The sequence below is a fragment of the Lotus japonicus genome, chromosome 6 (assembly GCF_012489685.1).
Source record: "Lotus japonicus ecotype B-129 chromosome 6, LjGifu_v1.2".
Lineage (NCBI taxonomy): Eukaryota > Viridiplantae > Streptophyta > Magnoliopsida > Fabales > Fabaceae > Lotus > Lotus japonicus.
In genome coordinates, this window is record NC_080046.1 from 46,037,572 (window position 1) to 46,058,227 (window position 20,656).

The 20,656-nt window shown below is 39.7% G+C and overlaps 1 pseudogene; it reads left to right on the forward strand.

Moving 5' to 3' along the window:
• The first annotated feature begins 16,952 nt into the window (after positions 1 to 16,952).
• LOC130725415 (hydroxycinnamoyl-CoA:piscidic acid hydroxycinnamoyltransferase-like) lies at positions 16,953 to 20,200 on the forward strand (annotated as a pseudogene).
• The last annotated feature ends 456 nt before the right edge of the window (positions 20,201 to 20,656 follow it).

Genomic DNA, 20,656 nt, shown 5'->3' on the forward strand with positions numbered 1-20,656 from the left:
ATAAACTCTGTATGCTCTGCTGTTTCCAGAATACCCCAGAAATATTCCAACTTCACTTTTAGGATCCAGTTTTCTCCTGTGTTCTCTATCAGACAGAATGTAACACTTGCTGCCAAAAACATGGAAATACTTCACTGTAGGTTTTTTCCCTTTCCATAGTTCATACTGAGTGACTGTATCTCCTTGACGAATAGTGACACGATTGTGAATGTAGCAGGCAGTGTTGATGGCCTCAGCCCAAAAATGATATGGTAGATTTTTAGCATGCAACATAGCTCTGGCAGATTCTTGCAATGTTCTGTTCTTCCTTTCAACCACTCCGTTTTGCTGAGGAGTGATAGGAGCAGAGAATTCATGTTTGATTCCTTCAGAGGAGCAGAACTCAGAAAATTGACCATTCTCAAATTCTTTTCCATGATCACTTCTTATTTTAACAATCCCACTCCCTTTTTCCCATTGCACTTGGAAACATAGTTCTTTGAACACTTAAAAGGTGTCTGACTTCTCCTTCAGAAATTCTACCCAAGTGAATATGGAAAAATCATCTACACAGACAAAAACATACCTTTTTCCTCCCAGACTTTCCACTTGCATTGGCCCCATCAAATCCATGTGCAGTAGTTCGAGTACTTTTGATGTAGTCAGATGTTGTAGCTTCTGGTGGGACATTTTGACTTGCTTCCCAATCTGACATTCACCACAAACCTTTCCTTCTTGAATTTTCAACTTTGGTATTCCTCTAACTGCTTCCTCAGCAACAATTCTTTTCATGCTCTTAAGATTCAGATGACCTAACTTTTGGTGCCAGATTTTAACTTCATCTTCCTTAGACATCAAACATCGAGCAGACAAGGATGTTGTTTCAGAGGTCCACATGTAGCAGTTGTCCTTTGATCTAGCTCCTCTCATTAGCACATCCTTGTTCTTATTTTTGACAACACACCCAGATTGTTTGAACGCCACCTTCAAGCCTTGGTCACAAAGTTGACTTATGCTGATCAAGTTTGCAGTTAATCCTTCAACTAACAGAACATCATCAAGGTTTGGAGATCCTGTGTCAGACAATTTTCCAATTCCTCTGATCTTTCCTTTGGCTCCATCACCGAAAGTAACAAAGCTCTTAGCATGTGGTTTCATTTTCTCAAGATAACTCTTTACTCCTGTCATGTGTCTGGAACATCCACTATCGAAGTACCAGTCTTCTTTTGATGATGCACGCAGAGAGGTGTGAGCAATGAGAGCAGTAGCATTAACCTTAGGCTTCCACCTGCTTTTGCCTGGACTTTTCTTTTCATACTCTCGTGATACATCTTGAAGTATAGGATATCCATAAAGCTTGAAGCAATATGGTCTAATGTGACCAAATCTCCCACAATAATGACATCTCCAAGTTGAATTTTGATAGTTCCTGACTTCAGCATACGCATGTGTAACTGATTGCTGGGGCCTGCGGTTCCACATTTTAACATTTGATTGCCTTCCAATCTGCACATGTTCCTTGGTCATGTTCTGGCTTGCCTTGTTAACAGCACGATAATCAAATCCTATCCCAGTCTTATCACCTGCACTTTTTCCAACATCAAGAATTTCATCCAGAATATCAGTGCTTTTACTCATCATGCGAATGGACTTGGTCATTCCTTCCATTTTTGAGTTCAATAAGGCCACTTCTTCAGTTAGCTTCTTCTTCTCAGCTTGAAGCTCAAAGACTTGCTTCTTTTGTTGCTGACCGTATATACATGCTTCTTTCCACTTAGTGTAGAGAAGCTTATAGGCTTCAGCAAGTTCCTCATCAGAGATCTCCTTGTCACTGTCCCCATCATCTGAATCACATCTAACCATGAATGAAGTTACTCTGTTTGCTGTTACATCTTCACCTTCTGTATCAGATTCATCATCAGACCAAGTGGTGACCATCCCTTTCTTTTGTTTCTTCAAATAGGTGGCACATTCAGCCCTGATGTGGCCAAAACCTTCACATTCATGACATTGAACCCCTCGGCCATTTCCTGTCTTGTCTTCATCTTTCACTTTTCTTTGAAATTGCTGATTCTTGAAGTTGTCAAGCCGTTTGTCTTGCACATTTGTCAAGCCGTTTGTCTTGCACATTCTTCAAAACCTTGTTGAATTTTCTTCCCAGAAAAGCTATGGCTTCTGATATGCTTTCACCAGTTTCATTATCAGACATATCATCATCTAAATCTGTGCTTGAGACAAGTGCAATGCTTTTATTTATTTTCTCAGGTCTATCATTCTGAGTCAATTCAAAAGTCATCAAGGATCCAATAAGCTCATCCACCTTGATACTACTTATGTCTTGAGCTTCTTCAATAGCAGTTACTTTTATGTCAAACTTCTTAGGAAGAGATCTGAGAATCTTTCTCACAAGCTTCTCCTCTGACATTTGTTCTCCCAAAGCAAAAGAGGAGTTTGCCATATCACGCAGTCTCATATGAAAATCAGAGATAGTCTCATCTTCCTTCATCTTTAAGTTCTCAAACTGAGTTGTTAGAATCTGAAGCCTTGACATTCTAACTCTGGAAGTCCCCTCATGAGCAGTCTTGAGAATCTCCCAAGCATCCTTTGCCACAGTGCAAGTGTTGATCAATCGGAACATGTTTTTATCCACTCCATTGAATATAGCATTTAGCGCTTTAGAGTTACCCAACGCCTCCTCATCCTCTTCTTTGTTCCATTCATCCTCAGGTTTCAACTCACCAACAGATGACCCTTCCTTGGGTATGTTCACCGGATGTTTCCAACCTTTGACAATAGCCTTCCAGGTCTTGCTGTCAATTGATTTGAGAAACGCAATCATACGAGCCTTCCAGTAGTCGTAGTTGGTGCCATCCAGAATAGGTGGTCTATTCACAGAGCCACCTTCCTTTGAGTTGTCCATTTGAACCGAATCTGTCTTCCCTGGAGCTCACCCAACCAGAACAGGGTGCTTGCTCTGATACCAATTGAAATTCGTATTCGCCTAGGACAGATGTGATGCCCAATGTTACAACAACGTGTAGCACAACAAAACACAATCAGAGTATTAAAAATAAACAACAGTTAAACAGACAAACACAAGAAGTTGTTAACCCAGTTCGGTGAACATCACCTACGTCTGGAGGATACCAATCCAGGAGTCAATTCACTATCAAATAATAGCTCACAGGTCACATGAAAGTCCCTCCTATACCTAAGTACTCCCCCTTAGTATAGAGCCTCTTTTATGTCCACCACTATTACACAAGTGAATCTAGCTTAGCCCTTCTCCTCTAAGCTATGAGAAAACTTTCTCTAACCCCTAATGACCACTGCCACAGCGATCAAGTCATGTTTATCAATAAACAAGTTTGATGAGATTACAACTCAACTAAACAAATCAACTTAGTACTTAGATGAACGAAAGCACTAAGTTGGTACAAAACTCACAAGAGGACTCACAAACAAAAACCCTAAGATCAGTATCTATCACTCTGAATCCCCTATCCAACTAGGGTTTATAAGCTCCTTTATATAGACGTTCACTTGAGGCTTGGATCTTCAATGGGCTGAACGTCATAGAGTCCACTAACACACTTCTGGAAAGAATCTTCAAGGAATCAAATCTTACCAGAATAAAACAACAGAACCAAGTAAAACAGAATTCAAACTTTGAGATAGACTTGGTTCACACGTTATCAATCTTGTTACTTCAGCCAAGATTAAAACAAACACGCCTTCAGAAGATAAAACGCACAACATAGAATAAATCTTCTGAATCCCATACAATCAACAACCTCACAACAAACTTGACTTTAACGACTGAACCAACAACATATGAACTTCCACCATGTTGCTCCAGATGTTGGCACATATGGTTGCACATCATGGTTTGAGCAAAATGCAGCCAATCAAAAGAACTACAGATCTTTCTCCAGATCTGGAGCAAGATCCTCTTCAAGCAATGCCTTCGTCAGCTCGTGTATCGTTCGTGTACAATCAGGGTGCCGAATGTTAAGGAACATGTCTTCCTCGAAGGCTTTCCTTCTGAGCTCTTCCAGTGCAACCATGTATGAAGCCATTTCTTTTTATGGTATTGATCGAGTTGTGAAGCTTACTCTCTTCTAAATCGCTTTATATAAGCTTCATTCTCTCCTTGGAAGTTATTGCTCTTACAGTTTCTCGAGGTTAAGTCCTTGGTAACTGAAGCTTCTCTTTACTCCCGTGGTCGGTGGTAAACGTTCTTCTTATGCTTTAACTCCCTTCTTTAATTCGCGTAACTCTTATTCATGCATCGTTTATTTCTCCATATCGTTTTTAAACTTAGACCTTCTCTAAGGGGGAGTACCTTATACTTCAAGCTAAGTTTTTCACACCCCATACTTTTTGCTTATGACAAAAAGGGGGAGTACACCCAGTTTTTGATGTGTAAGCTGTGTAAGTGTGATTTATTTTTATTTTGGAGAATTTAAGAGTTCCACCTTTATGACCATAGATGTGTCACTGGGCAAATACAAGGAATACATTTCACTTCTTCTGAAGTGATTCTATTTGACTCTGATATCCTTATTGTTGACTCTGAATACTTATGCGCTCTGATTATTCTATTTCATCTATGTCATACGCCTTAACTCTGAACTCTTACATTATTTAGCTCAGAATCTAGACATTTCTAACGTTTTCATTAAGTCTTAGATTCAGGGGGAGCTATGCTCAGAATCAAGCTGTGACTTGGATTCAGAATGAGCAAAATAAACTATTCACATCAGGATAAGTCTTATTCTATCTCTCTAAACTCTAAGTGAATTCAGTTTATTGTTTAAGAATTGTTCATCAAAATACTTGGTTTTGTCATCATCAAAAAGGGGGAGATTGTAAGATCAAGTTTTGATCGAGTAGTACAACTCTATGTTTTGATGATTACAAGTTAACATTTTAGTATGAACAATTATGGTACTCTAACGTGTTTTTCTGAGTGTGCTATTTACAGGCTCTGACCTCAATTTAATCTCACAAAAATCAGAAGCACTGTGCATAAAGAGTGACCCAAGCAACGCTTTCGCAACATCTATGTTCACTCTGAACAGTAGAAACGCTTGAAGTTCTGAAGATCCAGACGTTCTGACAACCAAGAAACTCTGAAGGTTCAGATGTTCTGATGGTGTAGAAGACTCTGAAGATCCAGAAGCTGAAAAGTGGAAACTCTGATGTCCAGAAGCAAGATGACTTTGAAGACCATGTACTTCCCTCTGAGTTCAGAATCAGAAGATACAACGGTCAGAGGATCTGTGCTTCCCTCTGACTCTGATCAACGAGCTTCACAAGTTCCAACATGAAGCATTCCCCTGATCAGAAGTCGACTAGGTTTAAAGGACAAGTCACTATCCAAGTACAAAAGCAAATGTACTATCCTGACGACCTACCTAACACTCTCAGCCACAGCAGAAGCTGGAATTTCCAGAACTGCCCTCCAAAGGTAGCATTTCCATGCAGCGTTCAAACCCTAATCCTTGGAGTATAAATAGAGGCTGAAGAATGAAAGATGCTGTTGGAAGAATCTCACACGCGCAAGCTATATTCAAAACCTTCTAAGCATTCTTTCATCTGAATTCATTGTGTTTACTCTTAGCTTTTCAGAAGGAAATTCTTTGTAAACATTCTTTCTTAAACAGTTGTTTAGTTACCTTTAGGAGATCAAGTTTGATCGGATCCTAGAGAAGACTAAGAGAGTGAATCTTAGTGTGAGCTAAGTCAGTGTATTGTTAGTCACTTGTAGATTTCAAGTGCAGTTGTAACATTTACCTGATTAGTGGATTGCCTTCATTCTAAGAAGGAAGAAATCACCTTAACGGGTGGACTGGATTAGCTTGAGTGATTCATCAAGTGAACCAGGATAAAATCCTTGTGTGCTTTTCTATCTCTTATCTTAAGCACTTTGTTCTTGAAAGATTTGTTAAAATCTTTAAGGTGGAAGTTTTATTCTGAAAACGTTATTCAAACCCCCCCTTTCTACCGTTTTTCATACCTTCACTGAATACCCAAATATATGAAGGGAGTAGTCATAGTCCTACAGTTCAACAAAGAAGCAAAACGAGCCACTGCAGACCCCACAACCGAGACCCCTGCCAACTTACTCTTATGAAAATTCACCCTCATGCCAGAAGCTAATTCAAAACAATCATTGAAATGGTCAAGTGACAAGGTTTATAGTCTATTTTGTTGTGTAGCTAGCAATAATACTTCAATAAATTAATATATGGTGCATATGGTGTAAGGCCCAAGTTTTTCAGTTTATACCAAGTGAATAAATTCTTATTCACCAGTAGGTTTGATGCATGGCGAAGGGAAACCTGAACAAGAGTTTAGTAAATGAAATAAATGTATGAAGGAGAAAGTTCAGGAAAAGTCTGAGGTTCGTATTGAAGTCGATAAAAGTTATAGCACGATCGTTTTACGCTTAAACCTAGGTCAGAAACCCTAGTATATAGCTAATTTTCACTTTTAGGCACGACGGAAGTTAATTCCAAAAATCTTCAGAGAAATGTTAGAACTTCTCTTTTTCCATATATCACAATCGTTTCGAGGCGAAACTCTAGGATCTACGAACGTCCGATTCCAATCATCGGAAGTTTGCCGAAACCGAATCCCTGGTATTTCAAAACCCTAGAATCAACCGACAATGAAGACTTTTTCTATTCAGAGCTTCAAATGAATATTCCACACGCGTACACCCATTTCTCTTGATGATTTCAATCTTTCTTCAGAAGGAAGTTTTCCATTCCGACATTCGATGCAAAAAGCAACTTATCGGGTAAAATAGTTTTACACCGACTATGCTTTAGTTGCCAAAAATATAAGGAGACCTCATTTTAGTTTTGGAATTCTTTTGCCAAAACATATCTTAGAATTCACGGAGAATGACGCCGGAAAAATCAGATTCGCGAAACTTTCATTTTCCCGCGAATTTCCATCTTCTATATATAGCAAACAAGTGAGAAAAAAACACAAAACTCCTCCATTTTCTCTCCTCAAGGCCGCGAGTTCATCCAAGGAAGAAGGAAGAAGAATTTTCTTCATTACTTGCTTGATCGTTGATCCGTTAGTTACTGCTTCAAGGTTTCGAGGTATAGTCGCTAATCCTTACCTCTGATCGCTTTTTCCATAGCTTTTCTGTAGACTTTTCTGAGCCGATAGTTTATGGGTTTTTGCAAAACTATCCTGAATCTTTCATTTCTGATTCTAAACCTCTTCCTTACGTGCCCAAGATCACTTCTGCCGGGTTAGATTTTCCGTTATGTCGCCGGAATTCCGCCGGAATCAATTTTAGCCTAAAATACCCATTTTTGGAGTTTTTGGAGTAAAGCTTTAACCTTTAGGCTGAAAACTATCGCCTTAGCTTAGTGCTAGTAGGATTAGTTGTCATAAACGTCGTTGGTGACGTCCCTGCAAAATTTGGTTTTTGGGATTTTAGTTTTGAAAATCCTAAGTTAAAAATCATGACCAAAATACCCCTACGACAGTTTTTGATCCGATAATTTTTCCGAGTTCAGAATAACCTTAGTTACGGCTAATGATAGCATAGGAACCAAGTTTGATCGAAGAAAAATCGAGTCTCCTAATTACCTAAAGTGGCCGAGCCTATAGGGGGAGGAGGAGGAAAATTTCCTTTTCCGAAAACTTGTCTTTCGCGCTAGATTATCGTACCTTAGAGTATAGATTACTTCGTGTAACCTTAGTGATGTATTGATAGCTTAGTTTCCGATAGATTCTGATAGTATTTATGTGGTTTTGCTCTAAAGGTGATTTTGAGGAATTTCCAGCGGAGCAAGGCTTTGATTGTGAAGGAACTTTAGAAGATAATCCTGGAGAATCTGCAGGTGAGGGCTACTCACTGAATCTCTAGTTAATGCTTAGGGTCGATGCTTTCGACATTGTTTACTATTTATGCACTGGATTGTGTGTGACTTGAAAATGTTTTCTGAGGCTTCGGCTGACAATGTAGATGATTCATCTACTGAATGTTTTTGAGATTGACTTACATGCTATGTGCTATGTGGATAATCTAGGATGTGTGGTGCATGCCTTATATGCTAAGTGCTATGTGATTATTGCTTAATATGTTGATATATGACATGTTGATTGGTTGTGTTGAGTATTTATGCTTTTGCAATGAGATCTGAGATTCTGAATGGCGAGAATAGCGGGCAGGTCATGCCGATTTTATTTTGAGAGTTTTGAGAAAGTGTGATAGGACGAATGAGATTCGGACCTTGTCGTGGTGTTGTATGGATCGAGACATTCTCTGGTGTCAGTTGGGGATTAGGAGATCCCGAGAACTTATAAGATTTTGCGATAAGACTAAAAGGATATTATTTTGAAAAGAAAACTCATAAGACATTAAACAACCTTTAAATCTTCATTTAATGATAATAAACTCGAAAGGAAGCTTTGGATGCAAATCTTAGTTGGAAAACGAGAAGTTTCGTCGGATCCTAGTGTTGAAAAAGTTGAGAGGCGTTGAGTATGTGTTGTTGTTGTGCTGTTGGAGCCGCGTTTGTTGTTGTGCTGTTGGAGCAGCTATGTTGTTGGGCTATCCTGGGGATAAGTCCGGGGAATTGATAGTTCCCGAGTATGTGGATACTCTGTGCTCGTTGAGCAGTTGCGACCATCGGATTGAGATGAGTCGGATGATTTGGAGATCATCGTGGGTTATGTGTTGTTGTTGAGAAGTGTCTTTTGTCGCAGAATCGACTTTACCTTAGGGTAAGCTTTTAGAGACTTTAATTTACCTAGAACACGTGGCGACGTGTCGAGTGAGATTCGGAGACGTTGTTTGTCTAATCATCCTGCATTCATGCAACATTAATGAGGTATTAACACAGGACGTACTCTGGACCTCGTCGGATTCCAAAATGGTCATAAGACCCGGATTTCCGTGTAAGAGCGTCTGTAGACGTCTCTTGTAGCAGACCGAAATGGCAGACCTACGGGTTACGACTGATCTGACTACCGCTGTCGTTGGAATAAGAGGCACGCGGGCCGAAATGGTCCCACCGTGGCTGGTGCTAGGGCTGATCCGTTGATGTCCATCCGTTCCGGATTGCATATTGGTTGACTGGGTTAACCTGCATATCATTTCATGCAACATGCATACTGACATAGTTGATGAGTGTGTTTGGTACTTGTTAATTCTATTTGAGGCATGTTAACTGTGATTTACTGTCGTTTATGTTCATTGAGAAATATGCAACCCTAGGATGTTATCCCTAGCTATAAGCCTAAGTGGCTAATCTTTTAATGGTATCTATTGGTGGTATTATTTATATAATTCTTTGTAGTTGACCCTCGCGTCTTCTGTGTGTGCTTTGGCGAACAAACGCCCTTTGTCAGATGTCTTTGGCGGGCTGATTCATGATGGTTCATCCTTCGGGAGGAACTAGGGTTGAGGTGCAGGAACTGGAGCGTATCGCGGTTGCGAGAGGAGGACGGATGGTGTATGTAGACTAGGTCGTTCTGGATTTCGAATTCGGACGACGATCATGCTAGCATGTAGGATTGAGTGTTAGTGTGAGCTCCTCGAGATGGGATTAGTGTAGGAGTAGAGTTTAGCTCTGACAGTCTTTGCTTCATTTGTTTCTTTGGGGGACAGGGTAGTTCCGCCTATAGCTTTTTGTGTGGTTGCCTTACGGGAATCACAGAGAGTTGGTTGGACTTAGGGGGTCTTATTTTCAGACCATTGGGTCAACTTATTCTCAGTTTTGAGGGATGGTGTTGCGGACACTTCACCCTTTCATTCGGTTTGTACATATTGCCTACGGGCGTTACATCTTTCTCCTTCCGTCACTGGAGGTTTACTCGTGACGAGGTTGCTTCTTACAGCGGGGGCTGTTTATATATTGTATATTAGTTCTATTGCTTTTCGCATTTGGGTTTTATTCAATTCAGTCTTGTCTTAGTTATTATCAAAAAAAAATATTCACGTTTTTCCGCATTAAGTTTATTTTTGGTTACAAAAGTGACGCCACCGAAATCGGGTGTTACATTGTGGTATCAGAGCACGGTCGAGTCTTTCGGGAGTTGTTGGGGAATAGGTCTTCTGTGCTAGGTTGTGTGACTCTGAAAAGAGTGAAAATTGATTGTCTGCAAGCGATTTTTCGCTTAGAATTGATTGAAGTTATTGCTTAATCATATTGTATAGTTATGCCAGAGACTATCTTGTGATGAGTACTAACTGTTTGTTTGACTAAGCATAGGATGGTAAGCCCTGATCGAATGGCAAAGGCGATTGCTACAATGATTGAGGCAATGATGAACCAGGCTACCGAGGACGCTTACAGACGCGCTGAGGAGGCTGCACGTGAGCAACCTCAACTGCTAAACGAGGTGTCCAAGTACCAGCATAGTGGATTAGGCCGAGTTGGAACTGGAGGACCAGTGAGATCGGGTTCTCAGGAGTACCGATTGTGGAAGCCATACCAGCATCCTGAGGGAAGAGACCCTATTCCAGGATCACGCAAGTCGACGACTGCAACTATTGGTCAGGAGGCTGTGTCATGCTACCGTTGTGGAAAGCTTGGACACTACGCCTTTCAGTGCTTAGTGACTGGACCAAAATGCTGCAAGTGCAAACAACGTGGACATTTGGCCGTGAACTGTAGGACGTTCCAGGCGGGACCGTCTGATGACAAGATGAAGGGCAAGTCTTCCGCCATGGCTAGAGGGGCAAGGAAACAAGTGTCATGTTTCAGGTGCGGGGAGACTGGACATTTTGCTAACGAGTGCTCAGCGACTGGACCGAGATGTTTTAATTGTAACCGAGTGGGACATCTAGCTGTGAAGTGCAGGGCACTCAAGACGGAACCAACCGTCAACACTGCTCGAGGAAAGCGTCCTGCTGCAAAGGCGAGAGTCTACACCATGGATGGTGAGAGAGCTGAGGGGTCAGCCAGAGGAGAGCGCAAGAACGATGGTAACCTTCTAACCATTCTTTCTCATTCTAGTATAATATGTTCCATTACTCGCGTAGCGTGTGCAAGCACACCTATCTTACTTATACTGTTTGAGCTTTGACCTTATAGTTATTACGCCTATTAATGCCTTATTTGACCGTAGTTAGTATTTTAGCTATAGAAGTACACGAGGTTTAAGATAACACGTTAAGCCTAGAAAGTAGTCTTGTACCGATGCGTTTAATCAGAAGCTAGAAGCTGAAGAATGAATCTCATAGAGATTTCTTATGGATGGTATACGTATGATGTTGAGGGCGTGTAGTTCCGTAGCGGAATCGTTGAGGATGTGATGTCAGGATATTTGTGACTATTGGATGATAGGAACTCATTGACTGTTCCAGTAGGTTTTTTTAGATTTCCACCTTCGATGTATTAGGCCTGATCAACTTAATATTGAGGGGGTGATATTCGGAATCACAGCTGGCTATGGACTTTGATAGAAGGATTGCTAAGATTAACTTGAGTTGATCGAAGATTAGTTGAGTTTGGGAGGAAAAAGTTCTCATTAAGTATTTGTTTTCCTTGCGAAGGAGTTGTAGTTTTAGGAGATGAATATTCTTTTAGGAAATGTTGAAGAGTTACAGAGCATCAGAGATCCAAACTTGGAAAGGTTTAGGTTTTAAGTCTATTAATTCTTGTCATAAGTGTGTAGGACTTGAAGTTTGTCATAATTTGATTGGGAGATTAAGAAGTTGATCGACGAGATGGTAATCAAGTTACAAGAAGGAAAGTGTTAGTATTAAGATGAATACTTGAAGTTATCATATTTGGACAAGCTACTCAGAGTCTAATAGTGAAAGGAACTTTGTTATGGATTTCGGTGATGCATGTTAGAGTTAGCAAGTGAATTTTGCTCAGTTGAATAAGAATCCTAGAATTAAGATTGACTTCGGGAGTTGAGGATCATGGACGAATGAGAGATTTAGTGGTGTTAGCATTTACGATTGTAGTTAAACCTCAGCAAGTTGAAGGATGAGATGATAAAATGGCTAGTTAAGTCCCTTGAGGTATAGATATGATTTGATCTTCTAGAGGATAAGCCTCGATTTATGCGAAGTGTTAGGGATTTCGGTAAGTCTAAATTGGTTTGAGTGAGGAAGGTTTTGAGGACGAAGACGACAATAATGGATTGTTAGATATTGAGAGGATGATTAGTTTATGAGTCGTGGATGAAATTGTGTTAAAGGGAATCGGTCTTGTCATGTACGGGGTATTAAGACTCAAGTCGAGTTTTAATTTGAATGGTGACTAAGTAGAAGATTGATTTCATGGTGCGAATGAGGATAATTACGAAGTTGGAAGTGACGTTAATGGACTAGTAGATTCCAAGGCAATAGTTCGTCTAGGAGTTATCAAACGATCGAGTTGAGTTTTGGATCATGAGTGAACATCACGGGGACAAGTTGAGCATTCACTTCGGAACATAGAAATGTACCGAGTTTCAAATCAGCATTTTGGACGAACAAAAGAAAAGGAGCATGTGGTTAAGGTTGTGCGATTGCACGAATGCCAACAAATATTATTTCCAACGGAGACCTGACGCAAGTGGTCGAACCGGACAACATAGAGTTGGAATATGATATGTCTTTTGAGACACCGTCGGTCAGCATTGGGACTAGAAGAGTGAAACAATCGAGGGGAAAGCAGAGTGCTTTAGTGCAAGTTATTTGGAACAAAGACACAGACGGTGCTATATGGGAGTTAGAGGAAAAGACCAAGGGACAATATTCAGAATTTTTTTTTACTAACCCTTAAGTTTCGAGGACGAAACTTTCTTTTTGGAGGGTAGTAATGTAAGGCCCAAGTTTTTCAGTTTATACCAAGTGAATAAATTCTTATTCACCAGTAGGTTTGATGCATGGCGAAGGGAAACCTGAACAAGAGTTTAGTAAATGAAATAAATGTATGAAGGAGAAAGTTCAGGAAAAGTCTGAGGTTCGTATTGAAGTCGATAAAAGTTATAGCACGATCGTTTTACGCTTAAACCTAGGTCAGAAACCCTAGTATATAGCTCATTTTCACTTTTAGGCACGACGGAAGTTAATTCCAAAAATCTTCAGAGAAATGTTAGAACTTCTCTTTTTCCATATATCACAATCGTTTCGAGGCGAAACTCTAGGATCTACGAACATCCGATTCCAATCATCGGAAGTTTGCCGAAACCGAATCCCTGGTATTTCAAAACCCTAGAATCAACCGACAATGAAGACTTTTTCTATTCAGAGCTTCAAATGAATATTCCACACGCGTACACCCATTTCTCTTGATGATTTCAATCTTTCTTCAGAAGGAAGTTTTCCATTCCGACATTCGATGCAAAAAGCAACTTATCGGGTAAAATAGTTTTACACCGACTATGCTTTAGTTGCCAAAAATATAAGGAGACCTCATTTTAGTTTTGGAATTCTTTTGCCAAACATATCTTAGAATTCACGGAGAATGACGCCGGAAAAATCAGATTCGCGAAACTTTCATTTTCCCGCGAATTTCCATCTTCTATATATAGCAAACAAGTGAGAAAAAAACACAAAACTCCTCCATTTTCTCTCCTCAAGGCCGCGAGTTCATCCAAGGAAGAAGGAAGAAGAATTTTCTTCATTACTTGCTTGATCGTTGATCCGTTAGTTACTGCTTCAAGGTTTCGAGGTATAGTCGCTAATCCTTACCTCTGATCGCTTTTTCCATAGCTTTTCTGTAGACTTTTCTGAGCCGATAGTTTATGGGTTTTTGCAAAACTATCCTGAATCTTTCATTTCTGATTCTAAACCTCTTCCTTACGTGCCCAAGATCACTTCTGCCGGGTTAGATTTTCCGTTATGTCGCCGGAATTCCGCCGGAATCAATTTTAGCCTAAAATACCCATTTTTTGAGTTTTTGGAGTAAAGCTTTAACCTTTAGGCTGAAAACTATCGCCTTAGCTTAGTGCTAGTAGGATTAGTTGTCATAAACGTCGTTGGTGACGTCCCTGCAAAATTTGGTTTTTGGGATTTCAGTTTTGAAAATCCTAAGTTAAAAATCATGACCAAAATACCCCTGCGACAGTTTTTACCTAAAGTGGCCGAGCCTATAGGGGGAGGAGGAGGAAAATTTCCTTTTCCGAAAACTTGTCTTTCGCGCTAGATTATCGTACCTTAGAGTATAGATTACTTCGTGTAACCTTAGTGATGTATTGATAGCTTAGTTTCCGATAGATTCTGATAGTATTTATGTGGTTTTGCTCTAAAGGTGATTTTGAGGAATTTCCAGCGGAGCAAAGCTTTGATTGTGAAGGAACTTTAGAAGATAATCCTGGAGAATCTGCAGGTGAGGGCTACTCACTGAATCTCTAGTTAATGCTTAGGGTCGATGCTTTCGACATTGTTTACTGTTTATGCACTGGATTGTGTGTGACTTGAAAATGTTTTCTGAGGCTTCGGCTGACAATGTAGATGATTCATCTACTGAATGTTTTTGAGATTGACTTACATGCTATGTGCTATGTGGATAATCTAGGATGTGTGGTGCATGCCTTATATGCTAAGTGCTATGTGATTATTGCTTAATATGTTGATATATGACATGTTGATTGGTTGTGCTGAGTATTTATGCTTTTGCAATGAGATCTGAGATTCTGAATGGCGAGAATAGCGGGCAGGTCATGCCGATTTTATTTTGAGAGTTTTGAGAAAGTGTGATAGGACGAATGAGATTCGGACCTTGTCGTGGTGTTGTATGGATCGAGACATTCTCTGGTGTCAGTTGGGGATTAGGAGATCCCGAGAACTTATAAGATTTTGCGATAAGACTAAAAGGATATTATTTTGAAAAGAAAACTCATAAGACATTAAACAACCTTTAAATCTTCATTTAATGATAATAAACTCGAAAGGAAGCTTTGGATGCAAATCTTAGTTGGAAAACGAGAAGTGTCGTCGGATCCTAGTGTTGAAAAAGTTGAGAGGCGTTGAGTATGTGTTGTTGTTGTGCTGTTGGAGCCGCGTTTGTTGTTGTGCTGTTGGAGCAGCTATGTTGTTGGGCTATCCTGGGGATAAGTCCGGGGAATTGATAGTTCCCGAGTATGTGGATACTCTGTGCTCGTTGAGCAGTTGCGACCATCGGATTGAGATGAGTCGGATGATTTGGAGATCATCGTGGGTTATGTGTTGTTGTTGAGAAGTGTCTTTTGTCGCAGAATCGACTTTACCTTAGGGTAAGCTTTTAGAGACTTTAATTTACCTAGAACACGTGGCGACGTGTCGAGTGAGATTCGGAGACGTTGTTTGTCTAATCATCCTGCATTCATGCAACATTAATGAGGTATTAACACAGGACGTACTCTGGACCTCGTCGGATTCCAAAATGGTCATAAGACCCGGATTTCCGTGTAAGAGCGTCTGTAGACGTCTCTTGTAGCAGACCGAAATGGCAGACCTACGGGTTACGGCTGATCTGACTACCGCTGTCGTTGGAATAAGAGGCACGCGGGCCGAAATGGTCCCACCGTGGCTGGTGCTAGAGCTGATCCGTTGATGTCCATCCGTTCCGGATTGCATATTGGTTGACTGAGTTAACCTGCATATCATTTCATGCAACATGCATACTGACATAGTTGATGAGTGTGTTTGGTACTTGTTAATTCTATTTGAGGCATGTTAACTGTGATTTACTGTCGTTTATGTTCATTGAGAAATATGCAACCCTAGGATGTTATCCCTAGCTATAAGCCTAAGTGGCTAATCTTTTAATGGTATCTATTGGTGGTATTATTTATATAATTCTTTGGAGTTGACCCTCGCGTCTTCTGTGTGTGCTTTGGCGAACAAACGCCCTTTGTCAGATGTCTTTGGCGGGCTGATTCATGATGGTTCATCCTTCGGGAGGAACTAGGGTTGAGATGCAGGAACTGGAGCGTATCGCGGTTGCGAGAGGAGGACGGATGGTGTATGTAGACTAGGTCGTTCTGGATTTCGAATTCGGACGACGATCATGCTAGCATGTAGGATTGAGTGTTAGTGTGAGCTCCTCGAGATGGGATTAGTGTAGGAGTAGAGTTTAGCTCTGACAGTCTTTGCTTCATTTGTTTCTTTGGGGGACAGGGTAGTTCCGCCTATAGCTTTTTGTGTGGTTGCCTTACGGGAATCACAGAGAGTTGGTTGGACTTAGGGGGTCTTATTTTCAGACCATTGGGTCAACTTATTCTCAGTTTTGAGGGATGGTGTTGCGGATACTTCACCCTTTCATTCGGTTTGTACATATTGCCTACGGGCGTTACATCTTTCTCCTTCCGTCACTGGAGGTTTACTCGTGACGAGGTTGCTTCTTACAGCGGGGGCTGTTTATATATTGTATATTAGTTCTATTGCTTTTCGCATTTGGGTTTTATTCAATTCAGTCTTGTCTTAGTTATTATCAAAAAAAAATATTCACGTTTTTCCGCATTAAGTTTATTTTTGGTTACTAAAGTGACGCCACCGAAATCAGGGTGTTACATATGGCGTGCCAATTAATTTAGTAGTAAACCCAAGAATCGAATAATGTTTTATTTCGTCACGAAAAAATAATGTATTTTGTTTTATGAGATTTTTTTAATTTGATTTTGGTCCTATCAACCTAGTGTGTGTTTGGATTTCAGTTTACAAAACAGAGTTTGGGTCAAAGTGGGTTGGTTCTAATGTGATTTATGTTTGGATATTTTTATTTCAAAATAGAGTTTGAGGTTGAAAGTATGTTGAATGAATGTAGAAGTTACAATTTGGAGAGTTAAGATGAAAGTTGGTTTGAAGCAAAAAGTGGGTTGTGTGAATGTGGTTTTTAATTTGCTAAACATAATGACACAAAGTTACATACGACTTGAAAGTACTTTTGGATGTCACAACTAAAAAACAAACACACCCCTAAAAGTTGGCCTCCGCCGCTACACGCTCTTTAACCAAAGTAGGCTGAATTGCTAGCGCAATTTAATAAAAAATAAATAAATAAATCATATTCATGGAGTCTATGAAGTATGCAAACCAGTGTTATAAAACTCGGCTCGGACCGTCCGGTTTGACCGGTCTGACCGGGAACCGGGTACCATACCGGTCCTAGCCGCACATCAGATCGGCCATGCAACTAACCCGGTGGGAACCGGTAAAACTCGGCCGGTTCAGTCCAAAACCGGTGACTCGGGTCAGCTCGGTTGGACCGTAGACTCAACCTTTTTTTTGAAAGAAAAAAAGTCAAAGAGACAACATACAGTGGGAAGCACCTTAGTTGCAGAAAGAGAAGAAAGATTCATGATTTCATTAAGTTTTGGTTGAAAATCAAGTCTTGTGGGAGAGAAGGAGAGAGCGTGAGAGAGAGAACTGCTTACTCTTGTGGGTGAGAGAGAGAGGGGGGAGAGAATTGCTTGTGTTGTGTGCGGCTGTGATATTGTGGTGCTGCCCCAATTGTTTGCTATTTGCTAGGGTTTCTCATTGTCTCACTCTCATGCCCTTTTACTGATTGCTCTCTTTTTATTGGTTAAACTTTATTTTGGTGGTATTGGGCCCAACCTCAAAAGTTGTGGTCTGTTATATTTTTTTGAACGTGTCTCTTACATAAAAAAAAATTGGTGAATTTCTGTTACATAAATTTTTTTTTTGAAGGCTAATTTCTGTTACATAATAAACAAAGGTCTGTTAGGTAAAAAAAATAATAATTAAATTATGATGAATTAATAATATTTCAGGTGAAATTGTAATAATAATTATAAGACTTAATACTTATATTAGTTTGTTTGAAGGTTTTAAATTTACAATTTGAAATAATTAGATATTAGTATTAATTTGTATTATGATTTTTTTAAATAATAATATATTCCAAGTCAAACAGTTCAACCAGTGACCCAATGGTTGAACCATTGACTCATTGACCCAGTGTCTCGACCGAGTCGATCACCGATCCGATTATGATAACACAGATGCAAACCATCGTGATGATCGTTTAATAAGAAGAGAAAGAGAAAGAGAAAGAGGGAGACGGAGAGGGAGAGGGGGGAGAAGGAGACAACACTGCGTTTTCCAGCTGTGGATACGAGTGGTGATCATCAATTCTTCATCATCATAAGAAGGCACTATCATCTTTTTTGTAAGTACGTAACTCTTCCATGACTTTTAGTTCTCAAAGATTAAACACACACACACAAACTCGCTCAAGACTTTCTTTAATTTCAGATTAATTAAATTAATCAATTAAAACAGAAATTATGAAACTTGATATTAGATATATGATGATAAATTTTCGAGCTTAGCTTAGCGTGCATAAGAGAACCATATATGCTAGTTTAGACAATTTAATCAACTTGTACGGATTCTATTCTTCTTGTCTTGTATATTTATTGATGATATATACAATATGATGTTGCATGAAACAGAAAAAAATGGTTACCATCAAACGCGACCTTTTGCTTTAATTTTTGAATTTTTTCAGTACAAAATTAATTAACAAATAACATGTTAAAACCTAAAATGTGGGATTCGAACCCGGTACATAAAAGTAACTTAAACAGTTACTAACCACTAGACCAGCTAAAGTCATTAATAACATCTTGAACATTAATTATTATAACTAAATTGTTTTTTGAGGAAAGTTTAATGTGAATTTTTTTTTGGAGGCCCTTTCTTTTTGGAGGCCCTGGGCTGTGGGCCTGCTTGCACAGGCCCAGGGCCGGCCCTGCTTCTCACACTGTCCTTCCGAATCAACCAACTCCAGAGTGTCATTTATGGCTGTCCGATGTGGATCAAATGATGGGTGAACGCCACACAGACGTTGTCTACATCTACAAAGCAAAACATGACCAGTATTGCATAGAGAGGATGAAGGACTCTCTTAGCAAGATTCTAGTTCACTACTATCCCGTTGCTGGCCGTTTGAACTTCACTCAAAATGGTCGAATCGAAATTGACTGTAACGCAAAAGGGGTCATAATGCTTGAAGCTGAAACAACAAAAACAATGGCTGATTTTGGAGACTTTTCACCCTCTGACTCCACCAAGGAACTTGTTCCAATAATTGATTACACTAAGCCTATTGAGGAGCTTCCCCTGTTAGTGCTGCAACTCACAAGATTCAATGGTGATGATGAGGGCATAATTGCTATTGGGGTTGCTTGGCTCCACACTTTGTCTGATGGGCTTGGTGCCACTCGTTTCATCAACTCATGGGCGAAAATAGTTCGAGGGGACACACTAGATCCCCGTGAAGTTCCCTTTCTAGATCGAACAATACTTAAATTCTCACACCCTCCATTGGCACCACGTTTTGAGCACAAAGAGTTGAAGCCTCTGCCACTTATTCTAGGAAGCTCCGATTGTAGTGTTGAAAGAAATAAGAAGGTAATTTCAGAATTGTTTAGACTCACACCAGAGCAAGTAGAGAAGCTCAAGAAGGAGGCCAATGGTAATGTTCAACAAGGGTCATCAAGAGTTCAAGACCTTATAGCAGATTTGAAGTTATTGGAGCACATATATGGAGATGTGCATCAAAGGCTCGTGAGCTGGATCAGAATCAACCAACTGAAGTTAGGTTCCATGCTGAAAATCGCAGCACAATGGTTCCACCTCTACCTAGTAATTATTTGGGGAATGCTCTGACACATACAACAGCGACAGGTTATGTTGGGGAAATCACATCAGAGCCTTTGAGCTATGTTGCACAAAAGATGAGGGAAGCAATTGAGATGGTAAAGAATGATGACTACATAAGGTCACAAATTGATGTTCTAAGGTGTCAGGAGCATTTGGATGATGCAAGGGCTTTATATTTTGGTGTTAAAGGTAAGAATGTTACCCCATTTTCTGGGAATCCTAATCTTCGTATCGCAAGCTGGATGAGCTTGCCAGCATATGAAGCTGATTTTGGTTGGGGAAAACCTGTGTTCTTTGGCCTAGCATTCGTGTCTCTTCATGATAGGGCAATAATTCTTCCGAGCCCAAATGGGGATGACTCTGTTACTGTGTTAATGTTATTCCAAATGGCACACATGCAACTTTTTAAGGAATTCTTCTATGCAGATATATCCACTTCCGGCAGAAATACTATGGGCTAGACTATGAAAATTTCACACTCAACATCATCACCACAATGGTCTTGAGATTTTTCTATGTTTGCTTTACGTGTGCTCTGCAATTTTGTGTGTTCAATGCAATTTCCTTTGTTCAAGTAAATTTACACAAGGGATTGTAATTGTATGATTTTCTTGCAATTTCCTTTTTATGAGCTCATTCACATTTTCGATCATATTTTCACTCATCTTTCATTTCTATCTCTCTTCTTGAATATTGCTACAAAAAAACTTGTTATAATAGATCCACTAACTAAAGGCTCAATTTTTTGAGTCTTTTATAACAATGAGGCTCATATGGGTTTAGTTAAGTTTGAGGAAGTCCGAGATGTATTTTCTTATTTATTTCTTTGTAAGATATGTACAATACGACATAACTTATTATCATATTTTTTTGTAGTATTTTTTAGATGTTTGAGACATTCTTATGGAATAACATTTCTCTTTATCTTTTTTTTTTGTTACAATCTAAAAAAATACTACAAGAAATATGATAATAAGTGATGTCGTATTGTACATATCTCATAATGAAGTAAATACATTTCTCTTTATTTAATTGTACTTTCTATGTTCATAATTTTACATGAAAAATAAGTATATTCGTTACATA